At 42.1% G+C, this 14,402-nt stretch overlaps 1 long non-coding RNA gene across 1 annotated transcript; it reads left to right on the top strand.

Annotated features, from left to right (window-relative positions):
- Positions 1-2,827: 2,827 nt before the first annotated feature.
- LOC117871616 lies at positions 2,828-6,455 on the top strand. Its single transcript, XR_004644300.1, has 3 exons — positions 2,828-2,888; positions 3,794-3,844; positions 6,225-6,455. It is a non-coding gene; the product is annotated as an uncharacterized LOC117871616 (long non-coding RNA).
- The last annotated feature ends 7,947 nt before the right edge of the window (positions 6,456-14,402 follow it).

Below are 14,402 nucleotides of genomic sequence, written 5' to 3'. Positions count from 1 at the left end.
GGGACGTGTTGGGTAAACTTAATAGGCTTTGCTACCAGCCCCACTGATATTTTTTTTCTGTTAAACTTCATCGAGCACAATATGTAGTTAATTCTATTGTAAAGAGTGCACCCCTCCAGCATAGAGACATCAAACATGATGGGGGGGGGGGGAATTTAAGCCATCACACAGCCCCCATCTCAGAGCAAGGACTCAGCTCAGTTTATCACCTGTAGCTGTGTATCCTCCACGCAATTACCCTGATTTTCAGAGGTGCTGAGCACCCACACATCCATAGAAGTCAGGGGAAGCAGCAGGTTCTTAGAACCTCTGAAAATTAGGCCCCAGAATCTAGCATTAAGAGACTCCCCAGAATAAATAGGGCAGGGAAGAGTCCCCACTCCACGGACCGGAACTTGTCCTAGGCAGCGTAAGCATGCACTTTATCCCACTACGGAATACTACAGTCTCATTGTGGTTCAGGAGGTTCATTGGCTGAGATACAATGCCTCAAGGAGCTTCCTTTGGGGTGGGACAACTCTACAGTGCCCCCTAATGTACACCATGCCTTAAAGGCACAATTTAGCACTATTTGTTGAGTCACAAGAATGTGATCAGCACTGTCCAGAACAAGATATGTTGTCAACCCTATGGAGCTCGCAGCCAACCTTGTAATTCCATCATGTACAATAATATTCAGAATCTAGGCAACTATCCGATTGGACGGGGTTCTCAATCTAGGGGGTTGCAGATAGGTGTCAGGAAGTTGTGACTACCCTGCCCATCCCCATATTGCTAAATGGGAGGAAGAATCCCAGCTAGGTCCCTGCTGGCTGCAGTGGGTGGGGGAGGCAGTATGGAAAAGGTTGGGAACCACTGATACAGGGTGTTTAGAAAATCAACCTACTGCCTGCACTTTTGTTTCTAGCAGCATTTGCCCACTTGACCTGATCACGTTGCATTGTGATTTGACCACATGCTGTAGAAGTAAAACAAATGTAATTTTTAAAGAAACATTTGGATATTTGATGTAAGTTGCAGTGTGATTGCATCATGTATCAAGGGGTGAGAGTGTTATCTATTTTTGAGAATGAGATGGAAGTATTTACTGGCTTATATATTGGTCAGACTGATCACTGACACTGTGACAAATTCTGACTGGACTTAGACACCATGCAGCCCCGTTAAGTCGTTGGCTACAGATATTTCTTTTAAAATCATCCTTCTGCACATCTTTTGGGGCTGCACGGACTCTTTTCAAAGTGAAATGCACTTGCCACAGTACATTCATAAAGATCTCTCTCTCTCTCTCTCTCTCTCACGCACACACACACACACACACTCTCTCTCTCTCCCTCCCTCCCTACCATGTTGTAATGATGTAACTGAAGACAGAATCAGACCAATGTTCTACAGAAAAAAAGATGTATTTATTCAGCTGCTTAAAGCATTATAACGAATCACTGGGATTTTCCTTTGAAGAATTTAGAGTTTGTCCCTGCTTGGGTACTTCAGTGGTCAGTCTTTCTTTCTGGGTTGTGCAGTTCTTCTTTTCAGAAGAAGGTACTACAAGTTTTGGGAGAGGGAACACTGACCACTCTAGTATCAGCTGCTGAACAGGCCCAGGGTTGAGGCTTTGCTCCTCACTAATCCAGTTAGGATGAAACAATACACTAATATCTTGACTTGTATGAGGCACATTGTGGCTTCACTATGATTTTTCACCTTCTAAAAACTCTGATCATGCAGTCACTTTGTAATGATATGTGTACTTTCTATCTGTACTCTCTATCTATGGATCTCCACGTACTTTATGAACATGTAGTATGCCTCACAACTTCCCTGAGATAAATAAGTATTATCATCAGGGCTGAGGAACTTCATGACATTTGGGATGTTGTGAACCTTCCAGCTGTGCTTAGGGTTGCAAAACAAGTTTGCATTCATGAACCTTTTTTCTGTAATGTAAACCCCAAGGATGCCTTGATTAAAAACAAAAACAGAAAGCCAAAAAATAAAGCATCTGGGTTTTTTGTCCAAGAGCTGCTTGTGCTATGTATAAGGGTAGAAGACCATTCCCTAACACCCACAAAAGCTAAGCGACCACAAATACCCTAGGAATCTAGCTCCCTGCCCTGCTGAAAGGGGCAGGGAGATAGATTCCTGCCTCCTTTGCGCATCTCCTCCTTTTGTGTGTGTGGAGTGGAGGGAGAAAATCCCAACGGGGAATGTTTTGGGATTTGTTTTTTCCCTCACTAATATATAATATAAAGTTTTTTTTTCTTTTTATGTCACACCCCTTACACTCTTTATTTTTTTTCTCTACTCTGATCTCTCTCTCTCTCTTCCTCTTGCTCCCAATTAATTTTTGTTTAACTTGAATGTCTTTCTCTGCTCTTTACTTTGAGTCTCTTTGAAAGCTTCTGGGTAAGTGCTACTGTTCAAAGTGTAACTGATCTTCTGAAGCCATAATGTCTGAGTGTTTGAAATTAGGCACAGTTAGTTCATCCATCTAAGTATGATACCCATTTTATGAATAGTGAATGGAGGCACGAATATTCAAACCTGGATTCCTAAAGTTAAGCACCCAGATAACAGGCCTGATTTTCTGAGATACTGAGCACTAATAATTCCCATTAAAGTCCACAGGTCCGCATCAGACATGGTATCCTCCAACCTCTGTCCTGTAGCAGTCCAGGCCGCTAGACCTGGCTTCCTCAAAGAAATAAGAAGCAGTGCTCCTAGAGCTCATTGTTGCCTGGGAAGTCTATAACCATTGCTGCCAGCTGCTAATCTTGGAAAGTTACTGTAGGTTAACTCCCACCTCCCTTTTTCTTGCCCTCTAGTGGAAAGGAAGGAAGAAGAATTGGGATCAAGAGCACACTTCCCAGTGTGGAGCAAGGCAACATGTAAGTGCTGGTAACTGGCCTCTTTCCCCTTCGTGTAACAAGCATAATTAGAGGCTTTTGGAACTTCCCTGAGCTCAATCCTGGGAACACAGGGGCAGCTGCTGGGCTGCCAAGTTTCAGGCATCTGGTGTGATGTTCATATACTTGTTATACCTCTCCACTGCCCCTCTGGAATCTTAGGGATTCACCCAGGGTGCAGGCCTTCCTCCAAAGCTTCTCTTTGAGCACTTGGAGAGGAATATAAGGCAGCTAAAGCTCCCACTCTTACTGCTCCCCCTGCTGGATCCAAATCAAAATGAAGCAAGTGGGAAAAGGAGTTGTGCCTGGCTATCCCACTGAAGTTTGAAACAGAAAGGGAAGCTCTAACCCAGTGGTTCTCAAACTATTGTACGGGTGACCCCTTTCACATAGCAAGCCTCTGAGTGCAACCCCCCTTATAAATTAAAAACACTTGTTTATATATTTAACACCATTATAAATGCTGGAGGCAAAGCAGAGTTTGGGGTGGAGGCTGACAGCTCGCGACTCTCCCATGTAATAACCTCGCGACGCCCTGAGGGGTCCCGACCCCCACTTTGAGAACTCCTGCTCTAACCACACCAGCAAAGGAGGCAGAGCTGTATGAGAGTGCTGCTCACCCAAGCCAGGGAGCACAGAGTGAACAAAGTTCTCCTCTACTCCAACCCTTCCCTCTCCCAACCTCCCCACAGCAGTAAGGAAGATAGAGGCCAGAAAGGGAGAAGAGAGAATGGTGCATGTGATAGATGACAGGGATTTAAAAGAGAGGGACAACATCGAGCAGAATAGGGCCTAGGCTGAAAGGGGGATACAAATCTTGGGTTGCCAACAGTCCCTTATTACAAGGGAAAATCCCTTATTTTTTCATCTCTGTACAACAAGATCAGGAGTTGCTGAATGCTGTATAAAGCAGCAAGAAATACCCCTGGCGAATGTAGGTGAGTACTGCTTACTAATTATTATTAATAGTAATGATAATATCAGGAGGGGAGGTGGGTGGGAGTGCTAAGAAAACAGCCCCTTATTTTTAAAATACAATGATGGCAACCCTAGATACTGAAGAAGACAGGGGCAGACAAAGGTGTCTAAAAGGAAACTCCTAAGCCCTCCATCAACCACCGCCAACTACCCCCTACACACAATGGTGCCACTTAGGAGGAGTGAGGTGGGGGAGGGGAATGCCGCTGCTCCCCAGGTTTGCTCAATGTTCCATAGAGGGGGGGGGGGGGAGGCATTCCCTGACCACTTTTAAGCAGTGGTCCCATACTAAAGCAGTATGGCTGCTGCCAGAGAGGTCTGGAGCATCACTCTGACTCCATGGTTGCAACACCACTGAAATTTGACCCACTGACCTCTCCATACACAGTCCCCTGCCAAGGGAGACCTGGGGTCCATGCAGGAAGGGGGGATGAGCAAGGACCCCCTGCTGGGAATGGGGGAGGATGAGAATTTGCACACCTGCAAGAAATATCTGAATTGGCACCACCTACCCACACACCTGACAACCAGCCCACCCCTGTCAGGCTGCTCTAGGCTATTTGTTGCTGCCCTGTCCCACTTTGCTCCCTCCAACCTCCCCCTCTGTCACCTTCCATGGGAGTGAGCCAGGGTGCCCAGCAGTGGCAGCAAACAGGAGGACTGAGGTAGAGCAGGTTCTCAAAAATGGGTGTGCTCATTACACCAACAGACAGGGCTCAGAAATAGCCGTACCAGCACCTCTCTGAAACTACTAGCTCGGTCTTCAGAATCTCAGCAGTGTTGTTTACTAAAATAAATCCCTGCTGAGCACAATGCTCCCAGCGCCCGCTTTCTGGCATTTTTGCCTGATCCGAGCTACCTCAGTCTGCTAAGAGTGGAAGGAGATGGGGGCTCTGATTCACCTTTCTCCCAGGACACCACCTCAGGGCTCTAACAAAAAGGGAGAATAAATCCAATGTGTCAAAAAGCAGCATCTCTTCTGACTTAGGTTTCTTTCCTAATTCCCAGTGACATCTTGCTCTGACACAGCCTGACTCCCTCAATTCTCCCGTTGCCCCATGCTGAAGGGGGCAGGGAGATAGATTCCTGCCTCCTTTACACACCTTCTCCCTTTATGTGTGGGGTGGAGGGACGAAATCCCAGTGGGGAACATCTGGGGATTTGTTTTTTCCCTCGCTGATGAGAAATTGGGCAGCTATAGTGCTGCAGTCTCCCAGGACAGGGCCAGATTAAAGAATTTTGGGGCTCTGTGAACTATGGAAATTCCCCCTTACCCTCACCCCCATCATCTTCCTTAAACTAGACAGAGAAGTGACCCAGCTGCCTACAGCACCATACCTGAACCGTGTGGTTCACCATACCTGGGCCAGGTTAAATCACACTCTGAAATTTGGCCTCCCTCCCCTTGCCCCATTTGAGTCATGACTCAGGAGGAGGCACCTGGGCCAAACCTGGTCAGGGCCCAAATAGGGATGCCCTCTCTGAGAGGCAGAAAAATTTGCCACTCTTCCCTTCCCAGGTGCCCCACCCACCAGCCTGACCCTCTTCTTCCCTTCCATGCACTACCACCAGCTTGATCCTCCTCTTCCCTTCCCAGGCACCCCTATCATCAACCCCCAACTCTCCTGACCCATGAGCATCTATACCCACCCCCTCTTAGGAGCCTCAGCCCAAGAAGCCCTCCACCCTCCCCACCTAGGGGCCCCTTCCTCCCCCACCCCTGTTCCTGCTGGCAAGCCTGAGGTCCATCTTGCTTTCTAGCACTGAGAGGAGGAGGGAACCTCAGCCACTGTGTCAGCATGCTGAGGGCGTGGCATGCAGAGCAGGATCTGAGTGCCGTGCTGTACCAGCGGTGACTTGTGAGCCATAGTGGAAGCACCTGCTGGTACTCCTGCCTGCAGGCAGCAAAGGCTGCTGGTTGCAATGTAAGGTGGTGGTAGGGGCTCACCTGTAACTTACAAGTAACTGTAAATTACAAGTGAAAAAAAACCCAGGCATATTGCAACTGGCAATGCTGGAGAAAAGCTGGCCAGGCCAGTTAAAAACCAGCCAGGCAGCAACCCTAGGCCTAAACCTGGTCATGGGCCCTCTGGAGATCAGGGTCCCTGTGCAAATGTACAGAGTTCACATTGGTTAATCCAGGTTTGCTCCTGGAAATTCTTGCAGATCCCAGAAGATCCCAAATCATGGTGTAAGATCCCCCTAATGCAAAAGACAACAATACCACTCTTACATGTAAAAATTAGTAGAAGAAAATATTTACTGTTACCAATAGAAAAAGGAAAAATGTTTATTTTTATCTTGACTTTTATTAATTAGAAATTATTCTTGGTTTGGCAGCTTGCTATCGGTGATTTTTCCTGCCCTTGTGTTCCTCACACTAGTCACATTTCATGTATGACTTCTTTTAGTTTATTTATATCGGAGACATAAAGAGAGATTGCTTTGATGTTACTGTGTTTCTAAAAGCTTTCTTCAATGAGGATGGGACTGTGTTAATTGCATTTATAAATATACTGTCATATGATGCCTTAGCACAAGTGTTTTCCCTGTTTAAAATTGTTATATGTACTTTAATTTGTGATTAGTAAAATATCAGACTTTTTAAATCTTTTGCCAGTCTCCAGTTTTTTCCTGTAATTGGATCAGCAGTAATGCATCTCCTCTTTGATTATCAGGTGTTTCGTTTGTTTGATGAAAAATCAAAATCCCATGGAAAGCAGCACTTTTCATGAAAAATTTCATTTAGTCAAAAACCCAATTTTCCACTGAAAAATTGGTTTCAATGGAAAAATGTCAGCCAACCCTAGTTATTTGTTTTAAAAAAAATATGTATAATTTGGTTTTCTTTATTAAGTGCTAGGTCCTGTACTGTAAACATATGATCATGCTGAGAATGCTGAGTATGGTAAATATGGCATCACAGGGAGCCATTTTTATGGTTACTTTTCAGAAGAAAATCCCACTTTAATCACTATCTTTTGTAGAATAAGGGCACTGTTTGGATATCCAGGCCAGCAGGAGTTCAGGAGCTGTATGGAAGAAGCATCTTTCCCTCTGTGGTTCTCAACCCATGATCTGTGGGCCACTTGAGGCCAATCAACACACAGCTGTGGCCCATGTGACATCCTCAAGGCCATAGAGGTAGTACTGGTTGTGGCCCACAATGGTAAATAGGTTGAGAACCACTGCTCTAGGGATTAGGAGTGTATAACCCAGCAGCAATTTATGCAATTGGCTTAGTAAGGAGTTATGTTACTTGGTTCTGAAAGAGAAAGCGCTTCAGTCTTTGCTAGAGGGATTGTGATTGGGATATGGAGTTTTTATTATCTGAGTTAATTTAGATGTTGTTTGTGCACCTCATGGCCAGTACCAAATTGCAAGGCAGAACAGGTTGAAATTTTTTCATTGAAAGATGTTTTTTGACCAGAATGATCATTTTTGAAGAAAATTTTCCTTTTGGTGAGATTCCCCTCCCCCCCCCATTGTTTTTAAAAAAGGAAAAATCAGTTGCTGAAGTAAAAAATAAATAAATAAATAGGTAAAATATTTCAGCTTTTGAAAACCAAAATCTGAAAACTTTTAGAGCCCATCAAAGCCTCAGCACCCCCTCGCAGGGAAGCGGGTTAACAACCAGTTCTAAAACTGCTTCAAAATGTAACAACCGGCTCATGTGAACCGGTGCGAACCGGCTCCAGCTCACCACCGAATAGATCACATTAAGCCTTTTATCTTTATTTACTATGGGCCAGAATCTTCTGACCTTTCATGGTGATTAGTTCCTTACTTTTTGACTTCAACAGGATAGCTCAATAAGACCAGATGTGGGATAAGGTGCTATTCAACACAAACCCAGCTTTTCTTCCTTAACCATTTTCCTTAAAAATGGAAATGGTGACTGGGTTATAAACAAAATGCTGGCAGTTTACTCATAAAGCTAGAAGTTTTAAATTTCATGTCCGAGTGATAGCCCTTTTCCTTGAAGAGGCAGAATCTCTGGCTTATCTGATTTCAAGATGGAAAGGCTGGATTGGAGGTAAGGTCCATCAACATAGCAAATAGATCAAATGACTATATTTACTATGAAAATATGCATTATGAATTTAGCTTCTTGCTGGGTTAGTAAATTGTTCTGAATCAGTCTTGATTTATGTGAATGTATTCATTATTTATATCTGGTAAACAGTTTTCCACTTATCTTCACTTTCAGTGTTTGTTATTCATATTATATGATTGGTCACATAAACCACATGGCATTGTTTCTGCTCCTTGACTGGATGACTGAAGATTTTTAATGAAAAAATAAATTAAATGAAGAACAGCAAATGTTCATAACAATTTCAGCAAAAATTAAATGCCTCAAGAGTGTCAAATAAACAGAATAATCAAAAGGAGAAAGTGTAGCGAAAAAAAAAGAGAGTTGGAATAGCAGGGATCTAGTCCAGATTCATATTGACTATGTTAGGGTTTTATGCTGACGCCTATCACTGTACTATCTAGTGCCTACCACGTAAAATCAATAGCAGTAGCAAAGTCCCTTGTGGACTTTATGGAGTCTCTGGCTCGTCCCCCTTTTGGGGCTAAGAACTTTGGTGTGGAGGTTTAGTTTCTGATTTTTAATGATTTTATTAATTTAATTTTGTGGGAAAAGGAGAGGTTGGTTTTGCATTTGTGTGTAGAAGAGGGTGTCAGTATTGCCAGTGTCATTCTTATGGTGGGAAGGCTTTTTCGAAGACTCGCTCTGTACCCATGAGTAAGTCATTAGCCTTCTATGCATCACAGTTTACATATATCAGTAATATGATTAGGATAGGGTGAACACAGCAAAAATAATCTGCTAATCTTCATTTAGATTTTCAACTATGAATATTACAGAATTTTTGCAGAAAACAAATATCAAAATTGAAACTGTATTTGCACCAAAACCCTGCATTTAATGAATTTACACTCAAAAATGAGTGAACAGAAATATAGTTTGCGATTTGTGTGTCTAATCAAAACATCTCACTTTATGAATGAAAATACAGTGAACTGTTTGTGAATGACCTAGACCAAGAATTAGGGCTTTTCTGCATGAGGAAGTTAGTCCAGGGAGGGTATGAATTAAAAACTATTCCGGAATAAGAGTGCCCACACAACTGGCTATTCCAGAATATTTTATTCTGCATTAGATATTCTGGTCAGTTTCCCTATGTAGACATGACCTTATTTGGCAAATTTTAATAACAAATGCAAGCAAACTACAGTCTGTTCATTCACAAATCACAACATAAAAGACATGCTAAATTTGTTGTATGAATTATTTGTCCAACTCTAAAAATGAATGTTATTACATAGAGGTGTTGTGAGGTTGTATTTGAGTGTTCCTAAAGTGCTTTGGGATCCTCAGCTGTTATATAACAGTAAAATATTAGGGTGAATGAACCATAAAACCCCATACATTGATTTTAAAGGTTTTGAAAAAACATTGTGCATTCCCTTACTAGCAAAGGCAGTAGATCTAATGTTTGATGTTACTTTCTGGGTTGTGAGAAACCAACAGTAAGTCAGTGTATAATAATTTGAAATCTTTGTGCACCAGAACATTCTGTGCGGTTAACAACAACAACAAAAAAGTAATGGTAGGAATGGGGGTGAATTACTGTAGCCTAACAATCCACTCTTTAGGATAAAAGCATCATAAAACCATGCCCACCAGCAGTCTGGATAAACATAGAAGTCCACTGTCAACCATTATATACACACACACGCACTGTATTCCTTTAAAAATATATGTATGGTCTCTGAAAAACCCTAAGCAAAAATGTACCTCATTGAAACACTCAGAAAATGGCCAAAGTAGCCTGGAACTGGTACATGAAATATTTCATACAGGTGACTACCCTTCCCTTTTTCCTCCCAGGAGAAATTCCTGACATTTGTATACACTCAGTAAGGATTACAGGGGATAGGCACCAATGGTATGTGGGAAGAGGGGTCACCTGACTTTCAGGGATGCTGAGCATTAGAATCAATGAGAGGAACCGTGGAGACTCATCACTAGAGCTCAGCAGATAATTGATTTATCAGTCAGTGGCTGAACTGAAAAATCAACACCGCCCTCCACAAAAAACTGATTCCCACCCTCCCAATCAAAACAAAAACCTGAAAAAAATTCATGTGGTTCAAATGAAAAATTTCAGATGTTGATTTGAAATGACTTTTTCTAAATGAAATGTTGATTGGAAAATGTTGAAAAGGTTTGATATTTAAAAATATATATATTAATAAATAAATAAATCCAGCCAAAACCATTCACTGAATTTGACCCAAATTTATGAATAGTTTTGGTGCGCCCCCCCCCCCCCCAATGCATTTTTTGGCAAATTTACTATTTGCCAAATTTTTTTTTTTGCCTAGCTCTACTCAACGCTTCTAGCAATCGGACCAGCATACAGAAGCCATTTAAAGAACTAGCCAGGACATATTCATGAATGCTCATGATGCTCAGACATGGAGCCAGATCCTCAGGTGGTGTAAATTGTCATCGCCCCATTGACGTCAATAGAGCTATAACAGCTTAAACCATCTGAGGCTTTCCCCCATGATCCTCATGCAAGTAAGATCAACAGTGTTGCCAGGGCCTGGGCATCTTCAACTCTTATGGGGGGTCAGTGGAAACTGATGGTTTTGGAACCTCTCACATTCAGCCTCTGAATGATAAAATGACTCAATCAGGTCACAATTTTATCGTTTTAGTCATGGTGCAAAGCTTTTGTTCACTGAAAAGTTGTGTGTGCTCTTAGAAAAAAATTAAGACTATTGCTGTTCCACTATAATGTAATATTATGTATCCATTTTAGAATTATCTATAAAAACACTTCAGCTATGATCTCTCCTCTCATACTTCAGAAATACCAATTCCATTTTTATTGCAGCCCGCTTTAGGCAAGTTGTAGTAGATAAGCATGCAACTGACTGCTTTCCATGTGTGTTCCTCAATTTAAGGACCAAATATAAAGTGAAATAGATTATATTAACCCAGAAAGAAAGAACAAAATGTTGTTTGCCTGCAGGAGTTCATTGGCTTTTCTAGAACATGGAGCTATGTTCTGAGAATTGGAAATGACTGCCTCAACCCTTAACCACTCTGCAGCTCACTTACATCTCCAAGGGTTGTCTCAAAATGAGAGCATATTGTTCTCATGTCTCTTCATATGCCATAGGTCGGCTATATTTCTATAAGTTGTGGTATTTGTATATTTACTCTTTTTAAACATTTATGATTATACGCAAATGGTAAATTACAAGGAGAAAGATTAAAAAAGTAATGATCTTGTGTGGAGAATGCAATTACCCGTTTCTTATTAAAATGAAGACAAAATATGGATACATACAAAAGGTTTAGCTGACCCTCTACACCTTTAATGTGACTATTTCCAGCTATATGTACCATCATGAAAAAACACCCCCCTGAGCGACATAAATTACATGGGCATAAGTGGGAGTGTAGACATGGCCTGAGTCTCTCCAATCTGATTTACACATTCCCACCTTAACACCTAACCTATATTTAACACATTATGCATGTTAAATTACTTGTGAGCCTGATTTGGTTTTGTTTTTTAATCAGCTCTCCAAAACAAAGGTTATGCTGCTAAAACAACAGCCACTGTGCTCGGCCAGCCCTGTTAACACTGATCCAGTTGCGATCTTGCCATCCCATTGCTCTGCCTGCCTGTCACAATTGTATGGCGGAATGGGGCCATGGGTGGGGCTGTGAGCGGAATGGGGGAGGGGCTCTGGGCTTGGTGCTTCAGCCAGGGCTGAGAGATCTGCTGCAGTCCCAGGCGAGGCCAAACTCTCAGCCCCCTACCCCCACCATGGCCCCAATCGAGCTCTCAGCCCCCCACTCTCCCAGCTGGGGCCATGTGGGGGAGGGGCCAAGTTCTCAGTCCCCCCGACAGGGCCATGGCGGGGTCTGAGAGCAATGAGTGGGGGCGGGGCCTCGGCTGGAAGAGGTGGGCAGGGGGCTAGCGTCCCCAAGGGGAAGCTTCACCTGCCACCCATGGCTGTGCCACTTTAAGCTCTCTAGTATAGACAGCCTCAGAATTTCTCATCGGAGGCCCAATTTTGATAGTAATAATGGCAGAGTAACACCACATCCGAGTCCTACCAAAATCCCCTTGTATGAACAACAACCCTCTTTGCAGCACCCCTGTGAGGACAAAAAGTACTAGAGCATGTGTGTTAAAGCTATTCTGTGAAGAGGGCAGGTGTCAATGAAATTTACAGAGAGATTGAGAGTAGAATACAGCCCATGTGTAGGGAGCAAAGACGCCTACCAGCAGTGTATTGTTTCAATTGTCTGGTGCCCTGTGTTGGTAGGGGCTGGAGAAACAAGAGGTAACTTATCTTTCTCCTTCACTGTTGGGGAAGGATTCGTTCACCTGGTGTGCTTAGAATATGAGATGGCATTTGGAAGTGATAAAATGCACAGCAGGATTACTTGTTGCTTAGACCTGTGCATTTCTCCCCCCCCCCCCCCCAATATAGTATCTGCTATTGCATCCAACAAGAAAGGATATTGTGGACAATAATGATCAGCGTATTAGCTGGCTGTTTCTGATCAAATGATTAGCTGAGAAATGGCTGACAATGTTGATACACAAATTGGTATAATTAGGGTTTAGGGTTAATGACCTGTTCCGAGGAAGGGGGCAGATCCCACCTCTCGGAGCTCTTACAATCTGTCTGCAGGCTCACACTGCACAAGTTCAGTGTGGAGACATTTTCTTCCTAACCATAATGTTTTAAATAAATGAAATCTTGAATTGTGCAAAATTGTAATCTGTCATGCGACCCAGATCACAAAACAGGAGGATTATGTTTGTTATGCATACAACTTGCAGTCATGAGGGCCATTACTGAAAGAAGAAACTGTTCCTGGTGATACTTTTCCTCTCTCCCTCTCTTTTCATAAGACAAACATGATTTGCAAACATGTTTGTGAATAAAATCTTTTAGTTTAGTTTACGGCTGTCTTGGGTCCTATTATTAGTTACTAGTGAGTATTCACATGACCTGTGAATGTTCAGGAATGTTAATCATGAAGCATCCATGAATTTTTAGCCCAAATCATTATCTTTCCTAAAATTTGTTATGAAAGTTTATATTATTTGTTAGTCTGTTCAATCATCTAATCAAGGAGTAGTAACAATGTCACGTGACTTAGGTGACAACAAATATCCGAAGTATGCAGACCAAGGTATAACAAGATCCAATGGTTGGAAGTTGAAGCTAGAAAAATTCATATTGGGGAGTAAGATGCAACCTTTAAACGGCAAGGGTAATTGACCATTGGGACAGATTACCAACGGAAGTGGTAAATTCATCATCACTTGGAATCTTTTTATCAAAATGACGTGTCTTTCTAAAAGATAGGCTTTAGTTCATCCACAATGACTGGCTCAATAATATTCATTGATGTAGTAGGGAAGAATTCTGTCTACTACAAGAATAATCAGAAGGAATTCTATAGGATGTGTTATGCAGACAGCAAGAATAAATTATAATAGTTGTTCTGGGCTGTAATATTGTTGAAAGTGAAGAGTTCATAAACAAGCTGTAACCTGAAAATGATTTGGCAAATACTTATTCACAATGAATATATTCATGGAAATCAGGATAGATTCATGAACAACTTGCTATCCAAAAAAGAATTTTTTTAGCCCATAACTTCTCATTCCAAAAATTTCTTTAATTTGATTTAAAACAGTTCAAGATAGTCAAAAATCAGAACAAAAGAATGTTGTTCATAATGACAGGTGTCGCCAGCTCTGTTTACTACTTTGATGTTAGGATCAAAGATGGCAGAAGGGCACTAATACTTTCATATAGGAAATATTGGAAAATATAATCGTGTAATCTGAGTAAAATGTAATAGTACTGGATTTTCTCATAAATAAAGGGAAAAAATAACATGCCATGATAACAATTGCATTAAATGTGACGAGCAGACCAAACACCAGTAAAATATTCCTGAGTGTGGAAAAGAATGTAATGGCACTCATAGGGCATGTCAGTGAATTGAACGTATAGGAAAAAAATATAGAATGACCTGATATACAAAAATCCTGCTTTTCTTTTTTTCACAAGAATCAAATTAAGAAAAAAAAATTAATTTTTTAAAGATGAGTGGATATGCAGGAGACACATGGAAGTGATATGTGTCAAGTACCTTGACATGGGAAAAGGAGAGTCGAAAAAAATTAGTGGGCTGTTTCTTATGAGAATTCAAGTAGTTGGGAATTTACACAGGCCCAGATCCTGAAAACACTCAGCTATGTCTACACTATGTCTAAAAAACACCCCTCTGACTGACATAAATTTCACCGAAAGAAGTGCCAGTGTGGACAGCTCTCCTGCTGACATAGCTACTGCTGCTCTGTGGGGGTGGTTTAATTATGCTAATGGAAGAGCGCATGTAGACAGACATAGCACATGTAGACCTAGCCTTCTGTACACATTTCACTCCAC

This window comes from Trachemys scripta, chromosome 2 (assembly GCF_013100865.1).
Source record: "Trachemys scripta elegans isolate TJP31775 chromosome 2, CAS_Tse_1.0, whole genome shotgun sequence".
In the NCBI taxonomy this organism is placed as follows: Eukaryota; Metazoa; Chordata; order Testudines; family Emydidae; genus Trachemys; species Trachemys scripta.
The sequence above is the reverse complement of the archived record's forward strand: the minus strand, read 5'-3'. Positions and strand labels throughout refer to the sequence as shown.